Source organism: Epargyreus clarus, unplaced genomic scaffold (genome assembly GCF_041222505.1).
Source record: "Epargyreus clarus isolate Ecla_fem2 unplaced genomic scaffold, WU_Ecla_fem_2.2 ptg000007l, whole genome shotgun sequence".
Taxonomy (NCBI): domain Eukaryota; kingdom Metazoa; phylum Arthropoda; class Insecta; order Lepidoptera; family Hesperiidae; genus Epargyreus; species Epargyreus clarus.
Genome location: NW_027332215.1, coordinates 22439204 through 22456798, shown reverse-complemented (window position 1 = coordinate 22456798; position 17595 = coordinate 22439204). Strand labels below are relative to the sequence as shown.

The following is a 17595-nucleotide window of genomic DNA, read 5'->3' as shown; positions in this document are numbered from 1 at the left end:
CTAATTTGATTGTACATACAAGAACTTATTGCTTGTTTAAAGTTATGCGACACAATCTCAAGTTTTATAATATGTACTGAAGGTGAGAGCACATTTCAAAGAAAAATATATACGTAGACTGAAAACTGTGGAAGTTTGGAAACTATGGTAACGAAAGGCTAACACAACAAAGTTTGAGCCTTGAACTTCTACAGCGCATCCACTAGTGCCATACGGCATACATCAATAAAATATTGTGCAAAAATTGCTCTGTTTTTCTCTAACAACTCCGTGACGCACACCCTCGACCTATATTTTATTTATAAAGCATTATATAAGTATAATGCATCGCGAATACCTTCTTTGACTATAGTTTTATATGAGCACCGGTCCACGTTTAACCCTGATAAGACTTTTCTACACAGAAACCCGATATTATTATGGGAGAAATAGTTCATATTGTCAATCCTTAATGAAAATCACCTTTCTTTCAATCACATTTCTTTGTGAATCAATTCAAAACTTTTCTGAAAGAAGCCCTTACAGACCCTACACATTTCAATTCTATTTATTGAAAAACTATTTGCGGATATGTAATGAAGACTAATTCAATACTTCGAAAGTGCAAATTATGTAATGTGTACTTACAATAATTTCCAAGTTGGTACAACTAATTTTTCGAAAAAAATCCAATCGTCATAACATTACCGCCGACAATTATATCCTTCTACTTTAGGAAAAAGACACACTGAATTACAAGCTACAAACGCAAATGTTACCCAATTTACAAACAAGTCTAATAGGCAACAAAAATGACTATTACTTTAATCGCGCGGGAAGCGTGGCCGTGTCGTGCTGCTTTTCACGCGGAAATACACTGAACCGCCATATTTAAGTTATGCATCACAAACAATTGTCAACTGCAACAGCATAAATAGATATATTCAGTACGTCCTTCATGCGTCGGCCGCGAAACGGCGAATATAGATCAGCGCGGGCGCACGATGCAAAATGGTCGCGAATTGATTAGGGGCCGTGTGCGGATCGGGGAACGATACATGTAATACGATACGATAGCAACTAGATATTTTCTAATGCAACGACTGCATTTGTGACTGATCACAACTGCCTATGGATACTTATAAAATAAACCCTAGAATAATACAAAAGTACGCGTTGAAACTTAACTTTATTTATGTCACAAATCTGAAATAAATGTGGCGGTGGCGACTACAAAGAACCTTCCAAATATTATAGAAAAAATTGAATAAAAAATTGGCCAAGTATTTATTATCGTAGCAGCTATTGCAACTATTGCAGCGATTTCGTTCGATATAAAATGCAGTACATAAATGCTTTGTGAAAATTTGAACTGACTACCTATTAGGGTTCAATATGTTAGGCGGAAAACGCTGAAACATAGTAGTTTCTTGTATGGTTGTTAAAAGCTTATACATAAATGGGGGCCATTTATGTTCAAGCTTTTTTTATTTTTAATACTTGTTGTTACAACGGTCACCGTTATACACGTGTAAAAAGTTGGAAGTATCTATCTATTACGGTTCAACAGTTAGAGCCCTGTGACAGACTGACAAACGGAGGCTTTGTAATAGGATTCTATTTTTACCCTGAGGTAAGGAACCCTAAAAGTCACGACCACGAACGAGGCCAAAAATAGTAAAAATAAGGAGGATACATATATTTTGTGTGCAAGAGGAAACCCAATAATGAAATTATTGTAAATAATTATGTACAATGCATGTGATATAACTTAATAATGTAAAGAAAATAGTATATAAACCTTAAAACATATTTTTTTGATAAATGCTTTTAATATTCTCCTTATAAATATTTTTAACCAAATGGCAAAAAATGTATGTCGCCACCTTAAGCAGAATTTAATATTGAGCACAAAACATGTAATATTTCTGTAAACGGCATAGCAACGATAATATTATCTAAATTCTGTATCCGCGCCTTTTTTTGAATGGCGGAAAATTTAGAAGGGTTGTGAACACCTGAAAACTCCGTCAACTTCAAAACTTCTTCTTCTTACAAATTCAAAACAAAACGAAAGGTCGTTGAATCCTTAAAAGTTAATGAACAATCGTATAAAGAAAAGTATCTACGACTTAAAAAGATTAAATATTCGGTTATAGATTACAAATGTAGCACAGACGAAAATTCGCATCAATGTTAACATAAGTACCTAATGAGACTGTAGTAGATCTAGTTCTATATTCTAGTATAGTCAGACCGGAAAAGTACTATCGCCATAAATATTCATAGCGTAAAAAGTTCTTGCGTATCGGTGCAAAGGTGTGTCAAAATATAAAATGTCTCACGACGATATGGACATATATCTAGCTAGTTACAGATGTCCGTGGCAATGGCCACTTACCATTAAGCAGCAGACTGTCGTTTGGTACTTAAATTAAGCACAAAACAAAAGAAAGATAAGAACGTGGACGGTCAGCTAAACCTGAGCCGGCAGGGTGTCGTGTACGAGAAAACAACTTTCATTAGTCAGTTAATTGCGAATACGAAACTCTAAGATTACATTCAGTGAAGAGTCAGGTTCAGGTAAGCGTCGCGTCACCCGCGCAACGTTGTGATGATAATTTCGTTACAACATTGTATTTGAATGTAACTAAGTATTCAAATATTCTCCTGCTGAGATGTGGAGCATGAGATAGGATTCATCGACGAGTTATTCCGAATAATCATTTAGGGAAATCACATCCTGTTTAGTACATTTCAAAAACACCGTACTACCAGCCTAAGATTAGATCTAGTTTCATAAATTAGTACGTAAACATGTCATTTTTCAACAGAAATTGCACATATTAGTAACTATTTTTTGAGCCTCAACGAAAAATTTAGGCGACCTTAGAATATCTAAAATGTCATCTCGCTCTCCTGCTCATAATTCAGCCATCTTTTAGAACGTTCGCATTTAGTTTCCGTCATAGGATCGGGAATGGCGTTTGTGTCGCTCAATTTCGGTGAGTATTTCTTTTTCTGTTTCGTCGGTCCCTAAACCGTGTTGGTTATTGCGTATTACCTGATATGCCGTCATATATGTCCTAATTACATGTTTTGTTTCTACTTTTTGCAGAACGGATCAAAAACAAAGTTTATATAAAATATGTAACTTATAAAGATTTTGTGCGGATATTAATCCAATCCATCCAAATATTAGTAAAATCATCATCCATGTACACATAGATTTATATTTTTACTGAATGCCTATAGTCTGATTCATAATTAGGTGTCCAAAATGTAAACAAAGAAATGTCACTGTCAAAATTAACAAGAAACAAAAACTTTAACAAACTCAACAAAAAACGAAAATTTAACAAATATACACAATTCAACAAACGCGTTATGTAAACGAGAAAACCTTAGAGTTTGATCACAATCACGAAAATTAATAATATCAGTTACGAAACTTAAAATGACAGCACAAGAAATGTCTTGGATTTCGATTGTGTTACCATTATGACATTTTAATTTTGTACCATAACTATGTTTTTTATTATTATTACTGTACGGAACGAAATTGAGGTGATATAAATATTTGAAAATGTGAATTAATCTTAATTTATTTAGATTATTATTTTATTATTGTTGTATTACTTTAATATCGACAAAAATAAAAACTACCATTTCTAACGTATTTTCTTGATAGGTCAACACCTTTGTTTACATTTTGGACACCTAATTATGAATCAGAGTATAAACAAATGTCATTTATACAATATGTCAAGATCATTTTATAGCAATTTAAATCGGCTGTGCTGAATAGGAGTTTTGGCGACTTGTGTCACATAAGGTTCTTAGATCCTAAAATAAGGCTTAATTTAATACACAAGCGACAGCCTACGCGTACTGTCGCCACCGAGCGTTAGCGGCCACTATCGACCGTTGGCGATATCCCTGTTTTAGCTTATGTATCGCTTGTGTGTCATCTACCTAAAATATGTAATTCGCAGCAATCACAAAATCAACCTTGTCAAGTATGAATTTCAAAGCGTAGTTTTTTATGAACTTTACATCGGGCCAGTCCGGAATATTGAACTATCCGTTCTCTACCTTTTGTTTACGTAATGTTTTGAGTAAACTATCCGGCAGCTGCTACTCTTTTGTGAAGGAAACACAGTTGCATTCAATAGTATTGAAGTATGTTTCATATGGTAACATGCAGTAGGCGTTGTGACGCCTGCAAGTCCTACGACACCAACCCACTACTTCACTGTTGGGAAGGGGTTTAGGCTTAGTCCATCGCGCTGGTCAAGTGTGATTTGGTAGACTTCACACATCTTTGTGATAATTTTAAAGAGCTCTCAGGCGTGAAAGATTGTTCGTGATATTTTCCTTTACTGTTATATCAAGTAACGCACACATTAAATACATGTAATAGTCAACATTTTAATATGACCTTAAGCTTTCTTTGTTTAAATTATATTTTTGTATGATGGTATATATATTATTATTCGAATTTGGTAATATAACTAACATGCGAATTAGTAATAAAATTACCATTGCTAAATTCTATTAAATTCTATATTCAGTTATTCTTAAAGTAAACGGAGGGAATAGTGGTATTAAATAAATGTATCGAGCATTTTAAGAAAAAAAGTAAAAATATTCATTTTCGTATGGTACTCTTTGATACCACGTACAAAAAAAGGCAATAATAGGAATTTTAAAAGTACCTACTATTTAAAAACATTTATTTTACTATGAAATATTTCTTTGGTATTTTGTTTAGCCATTGTAATTCTTTGATTCAATTTCGATATATTTTCAAATTATGAAACTATCCTCCCAGATACTCTTCGGTACTTTCTTTCAGGCACTCCTTCCCTAAAAGTACAGATACAATAACGCAACACGCATACATCTTAATAAAACGAATAAAGGAATACTGATTAAAATAACACCAAAATTAGTTCAGAATAGATGTTTATCTAAATTGATAAACTAATTAAACGCTAGCTAAATAAAGTTAATTAAACGACATAGCATTACCACAATTACAAGAAAACTACAAAATGGATAACGTGACGTGAATATGGAACGTGGAGATTAACTACATAACTTGTATTATCTCAACAGATTGGCAGATCATGGGATAAGAAAAGACAAACACTAAGCACTACGCGTAGAACGAACTTCCTATATTTTAGTTCTCAGCTCAAGACATAATACTATAGTTATATTAGTAGTAGTAGATAGACAATGGCCTGATTCTATCCAATGTCCAAAATACCAAAGCTAAAGTTGAAATCGTATCAGTAGCAATCAGGCATTATTTGCTTAGAGTAAATGCGAACAGTGTTAATCTGGATTTAATTAAAAGATTGAAGGTTAAAATCCAAAATACCAAAGCTAAAGTTGAAATCGTATCAGTAGCAATCAGGCATTATTTGCTTAGAGTAAATGCGAACAGTGTTAATCTGGATTTAATTAAAAGATTGAAGGTTAAAAGCAAAGCTCTTGTTAGGGCGAGATAATCCACAAATCTTTCTATTTAATTCTTCTTTCTATTTAATTGACGGCTTGAATTAAAGTGCAACACAATGAAAATGCACGGATTGTTATCGACAAAGCGAATATAAAGAAATCAGTAAAATTAAAGTTGGGAAGATATTAACACCAATTATAATAGTCAATGTACCTATCCTATGTACCTTTTGCTTATCAAGAATATAAATTTTCAAGATTTCTGCCTACTAGAAAATGTCTAGTATTAAAAATGATCGAATTTCGACCTTTCGTGGAAAACACATTGGCTAGATTGATTATTAAATAACATTGACTATGTGTACATTTTGGAACTACGAAGAAAAGTTTTCATAAAAACCTTTCGACTTTTAATTATCCACTTTACCTATATAATAGCTATTTAATCTATCTATATCTCTAGCTACTAAGCTTATCAACAAATAAGTAACATTCCAATCAACGATTTGAAGCTTATCTCGTTTTATCTACACTCAAAAATAGCAACTCGTACATAATTATATTTTTGTTATTGGAAAACTAGGTACGGTCCGTGCAGACTGTAAACTTAATTACAGTATACAATTTTCATTCAAATATATACAACATTTCTGAGAAACCGTAAGGATAAAACGAATTCGTAATTAATGTCACCACTAAGGATGTTGGGCGGGACTCCAGTGCTGAATGAAGAGTCCAAAAGGTATAAAATGCAAAAAACCTTAGTAACGTATTACGACGAAGAAATTAATTAAGCAAGAAAAACACGGACTTCATTACGTGGTAGATATTTTGAGTAGAACTGAAAAGAGATGGTTCATTCATATTTTGTACTGTTAATCAGAAAACGTGAAAATGAGCAGTGTGCGCTGAATATGATATTTCTTCTCCAGTTTCGCCAGGTGCATAGACAATCGTATAAAATGTCATAAGAGGACAATCTATATAATAATGTAAAATATAAATAAAGTCGCAAAATCGTTAGTTAATACAAAAAGGTTAATCTCCATTTTAACCCAGAGCAACTGGGCTGATTTTCGCAATTTTTGTTTTGTTGGATTTGTCTCCGCCCGGAATAGGATTATTAATAGGAACTATTAAAAGATTTGAGAAAATTGAGAAAACAAAGATTTCTCTGATGATCATAGGTGCGTAGCATGCTCACGTTCTTGTAGAACTTTTATTCAGCTTAATTTTTATTTTAATATAAAATATAAATAGTCAATCAACTCGCAACAACACGCAATATTTATTCCTTCTAAGGCAGTACGAAGATTTTCGCGTCATCTCGTAACCGATAATCATAATAGGTAAATCGTTATTGCCGCAGAGATTTTTATTATAAACTTTATACGTATATTATTTCTGCCCAAATACTTCTTGAAAGTCATAACTACAATTCGTATCGATATTTTAAACGACGGCCTGGGAAAGGTGGTAACCCCATTATTATAATCTAAAGTCCGACAAGGCGATTGGTACGTCCATCTCCTTTTAATCAAAAAATATTTTTAAACTTAAATGCCAAATTCACGGTGGGTTTTTTATACCACTAAGGTTCTCCACTCAGGCTAAATTGTATTCGATTTGAATTTAGACCTTTAATATTAAAGTTTCATATTATCAAACTTTTATTGATGTCTCTCGTTATATATAGGTATAACTTAGTTAATAATAAAGAAATTCATTAAATATTGTAATGTATATTTCTTATACAGTTAAAAAACTACCGCTACCATGCAACTGGCACTAAGTTCCTATGTATAATTCTCGTAATTCCCATAATTAGTTACATGTCTTCATTATCCGTGTAATTTGACAATATAATTCGTCACCGCATATTATTCTTACTTTCAGTTTTATGTAGAGTTGTTCTTTTATACTTTTATTGTCCGGAGCGTGTATACACTACATAGACGAAGTTAACCATAAAATAAGCGAAGGCGTCGCGTCACTCGCCAAGTGGTTACAATTGTATCAATTCAATGCATCTCAAGGCAACACATACAAGTATATTTATGACACTACAATCGATTAAAGAAAGTGATAGAACCCGACCATCGAAACATTTATCTCCCTATTTTTCTCCCTTTGCATGCACTAAAGAAGTACTTCCCTTGGTGGTAGGAAACCGGAGTCTCTACTCCAACCCCTATGTCTATAACAGCAATTCAGCACTGCTATGTTCCCATTTGTCTATTGGAATAGCCACGTATCTGTGTGCGGCTTCAGGTAGAACTCCAAATAGGTTTGATTACAGGTGTCCAATGCAATTGCCGCTATCACCAGGTCTACATTCCACTTTGCTGCTATAATATGAATGTGGCAAGGCAGGTTACATGTCAACGCAGGTCTAACAAGCTTCAAGTAGATGATATTCGCAATCAACCACACGTGCAAGGGCGGCATATATTCCGAGTAAACACAAATAAATAATGATGTTGTGGTATACTTGATGACTGACAAGTTCTGCGTGTAAACCTTGGGAATCCATAAAAAGGTTAGATATAATAACGTAATTTAAAAATTGGATACCCGCCCTTTAAAAACAAAATCCATCGCAATATAAAGTTTTCTATAGAAACAAAGGAAATTACTCGTATAGCCAAATGAATGAAATCTATACATGAAACATATAGGTATTTGGTTGTAAAAAACAATTATAAATTAATATCAACATACGGAGACTACCAATCCGCACGTGGCCATTGTGGTGGACTAGCGATGCCTAGAGTGGCCAAAATCCTTCTTAGGCTTAGAGGGAGACACGTGCACGGCAGTGGAAACCCGTTACTGCGTTGACGAGAACATACAATCTTTTTTTTGTTGACAAGGGAGAAACCTTCAAAAGGTACCCTATGCCGTGGGAGCGGCACGGGGTTATGTGGGATTCTTACCGCACTAAAACCCCCCCGGTGGCCGTCCTCGGCGCTGCGTAGAGGACTACGGGATCTCCAACGGAACACAACCGGAGTCCACTTGGCGCGTTGCCCAGGTGAGCTTGAAACTCACCACACCATCTGGTGTTCACGACGGTATGCGACCACACATACCGCCGTCCATCCCGGGGTGGCTGGCCGGGCGGTTCGAGCTCCCACTCTTGCCGTCCGCAACCCCGGAAGCCCCCTTTTAGTCGCATCTTACGACAGGCAGGGGATACCGTAGCCCTATTCTGGTCCCGGAACTACAGGGACAAAACGAGAACATACAATCTACGTAAACTTTAAGGAGTCCTGACTCAATATTTTTTTGCTATTGTGTGATAGATGATGTAATTATTATGATAATCATTAAATTATCAGTACCTTAAAAAATTAAAAAATCATATCACTTGCTTCCAGAGTTTTAAATTTGCTAACAAATGTCATTTTCCTCATTACATTACTTATACGAATCTCGTACTGAGCCGTATTTAGTACCTACAGAATAACTAGAGTTCCGATGCGCTGATAATTAAAAAAACCGACTCGCCCGCCCTACACCGCCTACGAAAAGGATTCTTATATAAATAACGTTTAAAATTATGCAACTTCAAACGAAACACCAGTAATTAATAAAAAAATAAAAAAACTAGTTATGTTCTCTAAAAAATCCACATAAAAATAAATACCATAAATATAAATTTTATCTTCAATGGCTTGGGAATTGTTGATAGAGATTGTTGGTAATTAGATTACACCCTTACAATTTAGAAAAATACAATTACTTAGGTGAAATATTAACATTTTTCCAAAATAAAAAATATATAAATATATTCAGGGGTACTACGTAAGGAACGAATTTTCTGTATGATATATTGTCGTTAGTTTCGAGTAAACTTCTAAAATAGACAGAATATAAACTAGTTATGGTATTCCACACATAATCATTATTATTTTTTTAATTAAATCAAATTTAAATATAAAAAATGCCTTTGATTTTTTTAAATAACTTTCATAGTTTGGTGGATTGAAAGCCAAAAGGAAGGCCTTTGAATCAATGGTATTATGATTTCATACAGTACGATATGATACGAGTCACCTGTAGACTGACAACTTATGATGGATTATAATTTTATTGTCATCAAGCTACACAGTACGACAACAAGAGTATGACTTATGATGGATAAACATGACCCCCGCTAAGTAAATAAAACAAAAACAAACCTTAAATTGAACAGGACGCACAATACAAAAGTAAAAAAATAACACTAACACTTAATAGAGTAGGCACAACTGCACGCGATGCTCCACGCAGATATGGTCGGGTTCAACTGCATGCGCTGACGAAGGGATATTAAGCCCGTTCTGTGGGAGCAGTACATTGACGGATCACACGTCGTTAACGTGTCACTTTTCAGAGTGGTCGGAAGTCGGTATATGCAAACTAAGTACATGAGATTTATGTCTAGAATGGAGAATTAATACGACTTTTGCGCGCGATTTTGTCTGCGTACGTGCTTAGAGCAAAAGTAGTATAGAGATTCTGTTTAGGTAATATTTATGTAGGATTGCAATATATAATAACACTTGTTTTAAAATTACTTTTGAAGTAATTATTTAATATTGGTATAATTATCGCCAAACTGCTAGTCCGCTCTGAAGTTGTTCCGAGCACGTGTAGTCATATAATTTGCTATGGCGACGCTATTCATTTCTATATTCAGAGTATACTAGCAGTTATACGCGGACTATACAACCGAAACAACTATTTTTGCGCTACAATCAACACATAAATACTCATCTATAGTCCACAAAAACACCAAACCGTAAAAAAATTAATAACGTGTATTTAACTAGCCAATTAGTGTCTATATACTATGTACACAACAGTTCTATATAAAACACTGCCATCTTGTATCAATCACTTATTTCAGTGTAAAAATATATCAAAGAATGTCAAATACCAATCAAGACAGAAGGAGATATACAAGCCTTATCAAATATTAGTAGAGACTAGACGTCTGTCTGTTACCTTAGAGTTTAACTGTGTTATATAGAAGTATGAGAACATTCCTCCTACAACGGTATCGATCTAGTTCCCTAAATAACGTCGTGTCGCGAACGAAATATGTAATAACGAACTTAAACTTGAACTTTCCCTCCTTCAACTCTGAATCCCTTGAAATAGACCTATTAGGGGAAACAACGAGTAACACGCTGAATCGGCGTAGTAACTAACTCTTCAGAATATTTCTTTAATTCATACCGGATTTCGCCATCGTCGCACACTTAAAAAAAATATTGAGCCGTCACGGGACGCCTGGCAGATGTGAAACATCGACATTATTTTGTAAAAGTAATATGCAGAAAAGAACATATTGTGATAGGAACTAAATATGTCATAATGATAAAATAAAATATTACGATTTTTTTCCAGATAACGATGTCTATTCATTGAATTCGATTGTGCATGGCGACGCGTCGCCACACCGTAGACACTACTGCATATAGACTGTATATATATACCATCGTATAGCGTGCACGGCATGCGTCGCCACGCCAGAAATCGGTTTTACGTGCGGCTATAGATGTTTCACATCAAAAAAATCCCCCTGTAGCTATATGTGTCCCCCTGTACCTACAGAATCACAATTCGTCACCAACCACTATCTTAGTACATCTCACCATTAGATACATCGTTCGTGCAAATGTAAACAATAATATTTGACGAATACAACGTTACATGAAATTACACCCGCCTCGATCCCTTTGTCAGCAGTTATTACAAAGTACGTGCCACCCAAAACCACATAACATAAATTTTACTGAAAATGAAGAATAGTTCGTTTTAAAAATTAAAAAAGAGTGAAACCTGCATACGTGTTAAAAATTTTATTGAGGTACTTTATGTCACTGAACTTTGCTGGACCGATGCGAAACTGATCACGAATTGCAATTAATGAAGTTGGACTGATATTTGAATAAAAACCACTATCTGATTTTTTAGTATACTCTACTATACGCCTCGCGTCATAGCTCCTAGAAAATATCAGGAGGATGTTTATTCCACATCGATCACGTGGACGGTAAATATGGTCGCGCTATTTGACACGTGGAAGGCTGTTAACAAAGGGATCTACGCATCAAGATTAATCTTTTCTAGAAGCAAGACGGATGTTCCTACATAGACTGACTAGTCGAGCTGATCGAATAGGACGTTCAGCTTCTTGGAAGTCATATTGTAGCTTCGAACTGTGCTGCATGTCATAAGAGTTTATTGTTTACTCCCGCCCGCCTCGGTGACTGGAATTCTACTGTAATGAAGTTGTGGTAAGTAAATTACCATTCAAAGAGTATGTTGTGGTTTATTTTGAGTTCTAATAAATTTAATGTGTGGCAAGGTAAAAAAATCGAAACTTTGGGGATTATTTGGTATAAAGCTTTTTTTTTGCTACAAATAACTCCAGTTATTTAAAAAATACGAAAGTTAGGAAGGAATAAATGTTTAGTTGGGTTAGTTGAATTATAAAGCATTTTTCACGTAACTAGTCCATTAAAATGTTACATTTGGGTTGCAATGATCAGATGACGCAATTTTATTTTTTGATGGTTAAGGGTATATTATAAAGCTTAATCTATTAAGATCCCTATCTATATTGTGTAAATTATGTATAGTTCCCTAACTATACACAATTTACACAAATAATGTGTAGTTACTATTGTTCCTCGACTACCCTACTCTTGTTCCTCGATCGCCATCTTGTAAAAAGGGGCACACAGGGCAAAAGTCTCACAGGCAAACCATTAGTCTCTCTGAAAGGCAAATTGTTAGAAGAGTTAGAAGAATGTTTGTCCTCAAATTTTAATTATGTAATTAATTCCCGTTATGAACTTTGTTTATTTAAAAAAAAATCCGAAAAAAGGTTTTACAATACAACAAAGTTGTAGATAATTCAATTTGTGTCCATAATAGTTTTCACAAATTTTCTGCGCGACACATAGTTCGCCTGGTAGATCATAAAAACGATTTGCACCCCTTCTTCCAGATGGCGACCGAGGGATCCACTAACTTGGATTTAGGCTCACAAAAAGACCACCCCGTTGACATCCAAAAAATAAAATTTCGTCTTCTGACTTTTGCAAGTTAAAGACCAACTTTTTTAACATTTTAATAGTCTAATAGACGTAGGACATTTGATATGCGTGTTTTGAATTGTTAGTATGAACGTATTATCCCATCACGCTAGAACAGCTAAATGGATCTGGATGCAATTTGGCACAGAGATAGAATAGGACTTAAGACTACTTTTTATTCCAGAAAAATATATAATTCCCATGATATAGATCAATTTTTGGTTCTCACGCTCAGCCACTAGATGGCGCTTTACGGCAAGCATTTGGTTTCCTAATTTGTGCTATTAGATAGACTATACTTAATCCTTTAATAATAGGCAACCAGTAAAGGTACTTTTAATCATGGAAAGTGTAGTTTTCCGTGCGATCGATTTTTATTTGCTATTCATAGAGCAAAGGATAAACATGTTGAATGGTGGTTTAGTGGTTGGAAATTTCTAAAGTTAACCTTTATGATTTCCAATACGACAGCATAATATTAAAAGAAACAATATTTAAAAAATAACTTTGTTAGAGTTCGTAAAATTGAATTATTGTGCATTATTCTAAAGAAGGCTTAACCAATATGCACTAACGAAGAAAATATACACTTAAATTGTTTAAGTTTAAAAAGTTGAATTTTGTTCAGATATTTTTATATTACTAGCTGACCCGGCAAACGTTGTGTTCGCATATAAATAAAAAAATATGAAGGGTGAACAACCCTTATCACTTAGGTGTATGACAAATAGATAGTAGCAGATTCTCAGACCTACTAATATGCATATAAAATTTGGTAAAGCCGTTTCGGAGGAGTATGGCACTGTGACATGAGATATATATTATTTAATACATATTCATTTCATTGTATGATTTTATATTACCTTATGCGTGCAGAGTGACCAAGTGGAAATTATAGATTTTGTATCTAGTCAATAGACATCTGAGTGATTGATGGCTACCAAATTTCAGAAATACTCAGGATCTAATTATCGTTACCACATGAACTAAGTTTGCAGACAATTATGTGGCAAATGTAGACAAACACTGATATTAATTATTTAACAAATATTAATAATTTAACAAAAAAAATTTAACAAAAAATATTATAAAAAAAAGACATTTTGTTATGTTTATTCAATCCTATAACATAAACACTATACATTTATCACTGGCTTAGAATAAGAAATGACAGAAAACAATGGAAGGTGTTGGAGGTTTATGCTGCAAGGCGCACCAAATTCAGAAATATTTATGAACAAAGATTAAGTAAAAAAAATTGTCATTTCTGATCCTTGAAATCCTAGACTGTCCTTACATTTATAAAAAGTGTTTTATAACAGCATCTGAACAGGCATTGGGATTTGATTCAAAATATTCTGTTCCTTCCAAACATTAATAAACATAAGGGTCCCTCAGTAAGCGATAAAAAGTCTGCCATTCTTTGAGACAGTCACCTTCACATTTTTAACAAACAGGCATGTATTGTGTATGAAAATAATACTCTGTGTATTGGGGTTTGTGGACAAATATAGACAGTGTTATGGTAATCAGAATTATATTTGCCATGCGATGTATGCAAAATGCGTCCAAGATTATATCTGTACCACGCATGAATAAGTTGAAAATAAACAATCCTAATGTTATTATGACTAAAACAAAATAATGTACATAAATATATTTACAGTAGATCGACATATCAACATATTCACGCGTGGTACGGATATATTCTATTCTAATTCAGTGTTTACAAACTTTTTTGTAACATGACTTCTTTAGTATATAAAAATATAATTATGACACCGCATCCTCCATGTATACTCTACCCCCAGTAATTAAAACAATATTTTAAACAACAATGACCTTTAATTAACATTTTCTTGGTATAAGTACCCTTTTGAACTTTGTATTTATTTTTTATGTGCTTTTTGCTTTGGGACTTTCCAGAGGATTGCAAGCTACAGTGTGAAGAACACTGGTTCAATTTTTCCTGCTTATAAAAGATATAAAAAATTTCCTGCTTATAAAAGATATAAAATGTTTTTTGTGTAAAAATATTTTTTCCTACAAAATATAAATATAAGAAATAATACCAATATATCTTTGCTCACTTTTATTACTTTGAGGAAAAGCCAAACTCCATAACAAAGAAACTCAAACAATTTTAAAGATATTATGTTTTAAGGGTGTTATGAAGCAAGTGTTACACAAATGACGAATGACTTTTAACCCAGTCTTACTATGTAAAGTTTTACTTTTGTTTGTTGGGTAACTAACACATAACAAGTTTTTAATTAGACTGTACACCATATTGACACTGTTTTGTTCAGTTGCTTTGATTAAGGTTATGCTCAATGTAGTCTAATTTATTAGTAAAATCAACTCTAAACCCCAGCCAAATTGGAAGAAGAATGTTTACCAACAACCAAATGTTTACAGGGTTATCACTAATGAACTTATACGGATATTTTATTTTTCTTTGTCTAAACGCAATAATATTAAACTTGTAAAGTGCATCGCATGTAATGGATACAATTTAATTGTGATTTTATTTGTCGAATTAAACGTGAAAATAAGGATTTTAGTAATATTTTCAGTGCCAGATTTTTGATGACCCTAAAATCTTAGTTTGTTTCTTGTTGTAATCTTAGTTTTAAATTTTTGTTTACATGAATTCTTTTTACATAATGGCAGAGGTATAAACACAAATCATCAATGATGATATTATTATTTTTGTCAATTTCAACTGGTTTATGTCGAGTACATTTAGTTTTTGTTTTAGTAATTCAAAATGCAAAAATGGCTTAACAATACTGGCCAAACCAATCAAACAATAAAATCCATATAAGCCTAACTAGCTGACCCGACAAACGTCGTGTTGCCATATAAATAAAAAAATGTTAAGGGTGAACAACCCTTATCACTTAGAGGGCTGAAAAATAGATGTTGGCCAATTCTCATAGATACCGGATAAGTACAAAAAATTTCATCAAAATCGGTCAAGCCGTTTCGGAGGAGTATGGCAACGAAAACTGTGACACGAGAATTTTATATATTAGATGTAGCTCATTTTATTTTACTTACAAATGCACCTACCATAATTTTATACATTTTTCACACTGTCTAGGTAAAACCCATAAACCTACCAGGCTAACATGTGATTTCTTTATCCATCTGCTTTTAAATTTAATTATTTTTTTCTTCATTATATTGGTTATCAAAACCATAAGTACATTTCATTATAAATATTACTTTTTAAACATTTTTGCTATTAAAATTCAGTAAAACATATTGATTATTTTAATTCAGAAGCCCAAGACATTTTTTAATTGGTTTTAACAAATCAAAGGGTGAATTGTAATTAGAAATATAGAATTATTTTCAATAAAATAGCTATTAATAAAAAATATTTGTACAATGAATTGGAAGGGAAACTAGTGAAATGGATTCAAACAAAGAATAGTAAGCTTGTATTTTTGTTAAACAATCATATTAAATCCTATACTTTTTAACATACTGATATATAACAAATATCACTTTGGTATTTTATCTGTTGTTATTACTTTATTTAAACTAGTCATTCTAATTATAAAAAATAATAATGCCAGTATCAAATCCATATCTTTGGTATATATAAACCTTACTGATATGAATTGCTTAGATATAAAACTTGTATATTATGCACAAATAAAAGCTACTCATTATATACTTATAGATAAAAGAATATCAAATTAAATGTAACTGAAAATTGCTATACATGCAAAATCTTTCCATTTATTGCAGCACAAAAAGGTTCTCATATTACTTATTTGACAGTTCAGCATAAAGATGTATGAAAGTTGCGAAATATTTGCTATGTGTACTCATTATTTGTGTCCAATATTATGTTCAAATGCAAATGTTGATGTAAAATTATAATTTGTTTTGAATATTAAAAAAATGTAATTTCCGATGAAGTTAGGTTAATTATATTATTAAATTTTTAATTATTTATTTATTTGCAAATAGCAAAACTCAGCTCGGAAATAATTTATTACTAAAAATAACAAAAATGAGAATATGCGTATTTACATTAAACATTTCGAAGATCGAATGAAAGTGAAATATTTCGCCAAAGCGAAATCTTCATAAAGACAGTGGGCTCTACATTGAATCGACCGAAAAGACCTCAATTACATTGACGCGTCGAGCAACGTGATCGCGGCGAAATTGTTGACTAAAACTAACATAAAAACTTCAATATCGCATCTGTTCGTCATATTTCTACAAAAAAACTTAAAATCAAGCGAAATTTCGGAACATACTACACAAATTCTTATGAACCGTAAGATGAAGAGCTATAGCTACTTGAGTTATGTAGTTGGTACCATGCACGTAGCAGTAAAATATGGAGGATGCATATCCGAAACCGTCGACAGGCACCTTTGAGCGATATTTTTCGTGAAATTTATATTAAAACCCACATTTTAATTCATTTCATGGCGAAAAACACCCATTTTTAGTTATAAAATACACGATGAAAGATGAAATATTGACCATTTCCATACGACTGTACCGCCCTATGCTGATGTTGATGTAGCATAAAATTTGTTACTTACCGCGCTCAGGTATGACATATTCCACGTGAAAAACCAATATTCATGAACAAAGACAAAAGTTTTATGGAAAGTACGTAGTAAACGGGTAGAATTTAGTTAAGTTTCACAATTTTTTCCACAAAACAATAACACTACGCGCAATCACTCGCACCACCACTGTGAAGTTGTTGACAATGAAATCAATATAGCCAACATAACATTTTAGAAACAAATTGTAATTAATCAGCGTTTGTTTATTTATATTTCGACGAAAAACACAATTCTATACGATAATAATTAGTCCGAAGAATATTTTCTCCTAGATACAGAAACACTTCACAAATTCTTTAGAAGAAAACTTTTGTGCACGCATGTCTCCAAAAGTATTGATTTTCTTCCGACATTCATTTTTAAAAAATTGTTGTCAGGCTTCAACCCTTTGCATTATTTTATATTTCGAAATAAAATTAAACTATAGTACGATGAATGTATTTCCG

The 17595-nt window shown here is 33.1% G+C and overlaps 1 protein-coding gene across 1 annotated transcript in view; it reads right to left on the bottom strand.

Annotated features, from left to right (window-relative positions):
- The window catches only part of LOC140743673 (uncharacterized), a 52361-nt gene extending 35056 nt beyond the window's left edge, over positions 1-17305 (bottom strand). Inside the window, exon 1 of the mRNA XM_073075117.1 lies at positions 17120-17305. The gene's annotated coding sequence lies outside the window, so the exon portion shown is untranslated. The remainder of the gene's footprint in view (positions 1-17119) is intronic.
- Between the last annotated feature and the right edge of the window lie 290 nt (positions 17306-17595).